Genomic DNA, 7,201 nt, shown 5'->3' with positions numbered 1-7,201 from the left:
ATTAATTCCGAGATAGAGCGAATTAGATATTAAAGAACATTTGTAGCTCGATGATGTATATATATATTATATATATATATATATATATATATATATATATATATATATATTTATTTATATATAATTTGAGTGTGTATATATAGTGTGTGTTTGCGCCTACATAGTCTTCAGTGTTAAAAACGTATATAAATAAATAATTTCCAAGTGTTTTTGCTTAGTGATATTTTCCATGGATGCAGTGAAAGACGTTATGCAACATTAGATAAAACACTAAAACCTTAACAGACAAATTTAATTCCTATCCTCTGTGACCGATTGCTTTTAATCATATACATACATAAACACACACACACACTATATATATATATTATATATATATATATATACATATATACAGTGGAACATCGGTTTTTGTATGTAATCTGTTCCAGAACATCTCACGAAGTCTGAAACCTTTGAAAGCTGAAACAATAATTTCGATGAGGAGTAATGTATCCAATTAATGGCAACCAGACACCCAAAAATAGTAATATAAAATATTTGTATAAAGAATAAACACAGTTTTACATGCAGAAAACAATAAGAAATATATATGACTAATGAAATGGATAAATAAACATTTAAAATCAGCCTTACCTTAGCTCATGGAAGATGGGAGAGAATGGGAGAGGGAGGAGGAGAGGTTATTGTTTGGAAGGGGAATCCCCTTCCAGAATGACTCCAGGTATCAAGGACCTATCTGGGGTTACTTCTCTTGTTTTTTTACTGGTACTAGACCAGCTTTAGTTTCACTTGGCCCCAGTTGCACAACAAAACTGTCCAGAGACATTTGTTTCATAATGTCTCTTTAAAATTTGCATAAAATGAAACAAGGTATAGTCATTAAACATGTTGGAGACATGGATTACAGCATGCTTGTTGGGATAGTACTCCACAAAATTTTTTACATCATCACACTCTGCAAACATGGCCTTAATCACTGAAATAAGCACATTATATTTGCCCGTTCACTTTTTGAGTTTTCAAACCAGCCGTTGCGAACCTTAAATTCACTAACTGCAGCATTTGAAACTTTCTTTGACCCCATGATGGCTTATTCAGCAGATGCACTCAAATAAAAAAAAAACACATAAGAAAGCCCATAAAACAAAGAACACAAAGGCAGAAAAGAGTTACGATTAGAATATGGGATGCTTTGTATGAGCACTTGTTACGGGCTTAGTGACAAAGTGGGACCTGGAAGGACTGTTTCCAGCTGTACAAAACTACAGTCGATATTTCGTCGGTAAAAGTCGACGACAACCAAATCATACGAAACTAGTGCCTACAAAATCTTGGGGTTTGACTATATATATATATATATATATATATATATATATATATATATATATATATATATATATATATATATATATATATATATATATATATATATATATATATATATATATATATATATATATATATATATATATATATATATATATATATATATATATATATATATATATATATATATATATATATATATATATATATATATATATATATATATATATATATATGTATGTGTGGATGTATATAATCAGAAACAAACAGCCATATAGAGAGGGAGGTTTTAGTGATTGACCTAATGTTGAATAACGTCTTTCACTGGTATCCATGGAAAATATCTCCAAGCAAATATAAACTCGGAAATAAAATGTTCAGACAAATACATTTCGAACACTGCCTCTGAGACAGCAATTCGAGGAAAACTCTGAAGGAGAGTATGTTTTTATCGCTTACCCCTGGGCAACATTTGAGTAGGAGAAAAAGGAATCCGCGCTATTCTCTAATAACTCTGAGATGAAAGTATTTTGAAACAAAATCTTGTAAGCTGTTTTCCCCCCATCTTTTAGCTACTTAATTCCCCAATCCCCCGAGGGCAAACCATTAAAAGTATGAAGAAATGTGTTTGTATCAGAGAAAAGAAAGCGCTTTGGTCGTTGAGTTGGTAAGATACATGACAGGGTACACCTAAGTTAAGTTTTATATAGTAAAATATACATATGTATATGTATGCATGTATACGTGTTTTATGCACACACACACATCTATATATATATATATATATATATATATATATATATATATATATATATATATATATATATATATATGGCATTCGAAAAATAAAAACATTTTTTTTAACCTGTATTACTGAGGTCTTCTGTTAAAGTAAAATAAATATATACATATATATGCATATATATAGGTATAGTATATACTATAATATAAATATATGTATTATATATATAATATATTTATGTATGTATATACTATGTGTATATATATACACGTATTTACGTATTATAGTATATATTTATATATTTTCACAAAAGACCTCAGTAATGCGGAATGTTCAAAGGACAATATTCTTTATTTTCGTCTGCCATCATCTTCAAGGAACCAAATGATGTTGAACCTTCTATATTATTGAGAACCTGTGTAAATAACTTAATTCATAATGAATTTGTTATCTGGAGTATAATATGCAGTGTTACACGAATTTGTGCAAGTATTTTGGGAAATGAAAGAACAAGCCATTCTGAGCAAAAGATTTTCTATAAATATTACATGTTAAGGCTTCGTTTTCAGTGAGGTGAATTTTTTGAATAACCGTTTATCCTTAATGCTGCTTCGGGCAGTAAAATGGTGTGGTGGGGGAGGAGGGGGGGGGCGGGGGGGGGGTTGGGGGGGGGTGTTAGCTAGACATGGCCGATCTGCCCAGGTATAAAGACTGTCACCCAATAATTTGAGACACTAAATAATGTTAATAGTATATCGTTTTGGGCAATTAACTCCTACAGACCCTTATTTAAACCCCACCATCATTATATCAATGGACCGATGCACACATTCACTGCATTCATTTCATATCATTTATTTTCACCAAGAGTTTCGGAAACAATATAATAAATATAGTATAATATAAGAAATATAGCAAATTTAAATACTTTCCATAAGTAACTTAGATGGTTCCTGTAGTACTAGATTAGCGTATCCGGTAATGTGTTCTTAGCATACATTAATAAAATAGTACCCTTGCAAAATTGGTGCTTTGATGACTCATACAACCCACGGCTACAAAACCTGGTGTGTAACATCTTTGTGACCAGATTCCTATATTATTGGTAATACAAATAATTATAGTCCAGTCAATCTAGGGCAAAAATAGATGCAACCAACCACAAGTTGGTAGAGTAGCCATTTATGGTTTTGTGATCCTTGGCCACATCTAAATAACATAGCAAAATTTTTACCATTATTTAAATTTTGGTTCCAGGTGATATGAGACGGAGGAGAGAACGACAACTGAGGCGAGAACGACATTTGAGGAGAGAGAGAGAGAGAGAGAGAGAGAGAGAGAGAGAGAGAGAGAGAGAGAGAGAGAGCTGCTTATAGGGAAATGAAAAAGAAGGATATTTCTGCCTGAATAATATTGATATGAATAGTCAGTTCCAACAATATTTGAGGCTTTTTTTATATAGAAAATATGATAACTATTTAAAACAATACAATGTCATAAGATTTCATAATAATTATTTTCCAAAAAAATATATGATAACATTTTTTAAAGCAGTAGGTCTCAAATTTATCCATCAGATTAATAACTAAAAGGAATGAAAGCTCTCTCTCTCTCTCTCTCTCTCTCTCTCTCTCTCTCTCCTCTCTCCTCTCTCCATGTACTGTATGCATTTCTTTCGTTACCGTTCCTCCTCGTACTCTCTCTCTCTCTCTCTCTCTCTCTCTCTCTCTCTCTCTCTCTCTCTCTCTCTCTTATCTACTCTCTCATCCATATATTTCAATCATTATTGCATTTCTTTGCCAGATTACCATAATTTTACTCCTCCCATTCGAATCATTCTAACTATGTACTGGTTGTTTGAACGCGGCCACTTTTATGGGCAGGAAGGGCATGTTCTCTCCGAGCCAGGCCTGGCGGGACGACACTGCTTTTGGATAAACCTATTGGATAAACCTTGGGAAAAATTAACCATTATTATGGTCTTCACGTCAAAGCTCGTTATCCTTTTCATTATGAACTCAACAATTAGCTGCTGGTATTAAAAAATGTCATGGAAAACTCTATTTTGTTACATATTGTAAATTACAGAGGTATTTGGGTAGGGAAGATGAAAAAAAAAACTGGCGATAAAGAAAGAGTTAGGGAGGAGAGGGAAAAGATGGAGGATTCAGACGTTCAATTAAGTAGATTAGTCCTGCTGATCCATACGACGTTGCCATTAAAAGTCAAGAGTAAACGCCTTAACTAACACCATTTGACAATGCACTAAATTACCAAAAATTAGTGGGAGGTGTCTTGTTCACTGTGTCAAAGTACCATTTCGTTCAAAAAATATTTGAAAGATATTTGAGAAAACGATGATTGGAACGTTAAGTAGGTGGGGCACAAGTTATTTTTGTAAAAAGTGATTCTAATATTACTAATTGTTGGTCGTTAGACGTTCGGCCTATGATTTAAAAATCTTAGTAGTGTATACCGCATTTATATTTTTTTGCATGTGCACGTATGCAAGACAGTTTTGGGTTTGATTATTTAACACCCGTTCTATAACTCACGCCTCGATGAGAATCCCATCTCACGTATAACAGCCTGCGGGTGGATCCGACATATTTCCCAGGTTACATCTGGGGCAATTAAATAAGTAAATGACTCCCGAGGTCATCAAGGATGAAGATTCTCTTTGTGTTTGAATAAGGATCTAATGGTCATTGGAAGACAAGGTATTAGCTTTTGGCCAGTTGCTGGTAAAAAAAAAAACAACTGTCTTTTATCTGCCGTAATTCTCGATAAGAATTTTTATCATGAATGAGGGACGCTTGTTTATATAGTCGTAATTTAGGTCCGGGTGGTTTTTCACACTTTGGATGGAAAATATTATTCAGAAATTTGTAGAGATGCTTATGAAATAGTTTGGATGGAAAGCAGTTGTCAATAAAGTAGTGGCGGAGGCAGAGGATTTCGTTATTATAAATTCTTTCAGTCGGATGTTATGCTGGAAGCCCTGTGGAAGATAGTACATAAAGAATTTAGTTTGAAATTATAAAAACAATATACTATACAAATTAGAACCCAGGCAAGTGAAAGTTTTTTTCCCTAAAACCAGCAGTATTAAAAGATGATCATTGTGTCTAAAAATCATTACATCTAGGAAAGGAATTGTGTTTTCATTTTCATACTCAATCGTAAACCTAATATTTGTGTGCTTATTATTGGCATTTCGAGAATTTTACCAGCTCGATCTTTATTCCTAAACAGCAAAAAGGTGTCATCGACAAATCCACTATAGAAAAGGGATGGTAAGCCAATGGGCATTCATCCAGTATGCTCTCCTCCAGGGAACAAATGAAAATGTTTGCGAAGGTAGGACCCAAAGGGGATCTCTTCGCCATACCATCGACCTGAATGTAGGCTTTACCATTAAAAACGAAAGCTGCGTTCAGCACAGCAAGCTCTAACATATTTTAAAAATCCGTGAAGTTAAAATAGTTAAAAATGGTATAGAGGTTGGTAACAATCCTCTTCAACAGGTACTTTAGTAAAGGGTGATTTGACATCCATACCAACCAGAAATAAATCTGAATCCTGAGCTAAAATCTTTTCATTAAAATCTGCTGAATTTTTACAGCTATAGGTGCTGGCGGTTAAGGTTGCTAAAATTGGACAAGGAATTTAGACACGATGAGCATTTCAACACTACTGTTTTGAGAAAGAAAACTTTCACTGGACTGGGTTCTAATTTTTCAGTCATTGTTTTTATAATTTTAAGCTAAATTTTTCATCTACCCTCTTCCACAGGGTTTTCAGTATAACATCCTACTGGAACAATATCCATAGCGAAATCCTCTACCTTCATCGCTACTTTGTACAAAACTGCTTTCCTTCCAAACTGTTTCATAAACATCTCTACAAATTTCTGAATAACATCGGCTGTATACAGAAGCGTCCCGCTCATTCATGATAAAATTCCTATCGAGAATTACGGCAGATAATAGACTTTTTTTTTTTTACCAGCAACTGGCCGAAAGCTGATACCTCGTAGTCCAATGATCCTTATTTAAACTAAAAGAGAATCTTCATCCTCTGATGACCTCGGGAGTCATTTACCTATTTAATTGCCCAAGATGTAACCTGGGGAAATATATCGGATCCACCAGCAGGTGGTTAAAAGTGAGATGGGATTCTCATCGAGGCGTGAGTTGTAGACCAGAATTCTATTGTATACGTAAACATGCAAAGAAATGTAAATTCGATATTAACTACATAGATTTTAAAATCATAGACCGAAATCCTAACGACCGACAATTAGCAATTTCAAATCGAAGCGGAACCTGACCTAAACTGACCTGAACTGTAACTCGGTCTGTGCCCTCAGCACCACTAGGTAAACACTCTTCCTTTTTTTCCCCCTTTTTTTTTGTACTTCTAATTTTACGTTATATGCAAAAAACGTTTTTTTTTTATTCCGAGTCTGTTTTATAATGTCTGTTTCTTTTATGTAGCTGTGAAGAGGGGAATAAACGTCTTGAAACGTCAGCAGCTGAATAAAGTACTTAGAAGGGAATAAAGAAGTGTCCCTCCCCTCACACAAAATTGCTGCTTACTAGATTGATAGAACCCACCCTCAACTTCGCCATATTTAACACACACACACACACACACACACAGCCACACACACACATATATATATTAATATATATATGTATATATTATATATATATATATATATATATATATATATATATATATATAGAGAGAGAGAGAGAGAGAGAGAGAGAGAGAGAGAGAGAGAGAGAGAGAGAGTGACTGACGGAGAGACAGAGGAAGCCAATTGAAGACAAAATACACTAAAAAAAAATAATCTTGAAACGGTTGGTCATCTTAGAAACGATTCTTGGTCCGAGTTCGCTTTAATCCAGCTAATTCTCCATTAATCCGTCGAGACTCGTAACATAAGACACCGAAGATCCCGATTCCTGTGGGAGTTTAATGAATTCTTGATCATGGCAATTCATTCGAGATCTTGGGTTCCATTGGCCAGTATGGATTATCTGATAGGTTCTGAATCGAACTGAATGTTAACCTATTTACACTCCTTAAATATGATCATATTTACCGTGGACTTTCTACATG

Source organism: Macrobrachium nipponense, chromosome 20, assembly GCF_015104395.2.
Source record: "Macrobrachium nipponense isolate FS-2020 chromosome 20, ASM1510439v2, whole genome shotgun sequence".
NCBI lineage: Eukaryota > Metazoa > Arthropoda > Malacostraca > Decapoda > Palaemonidae > Macrobrachium > Macrobrachium nipponense.
Note: the sequence above shows the minus strand (reverse complement) of the source record.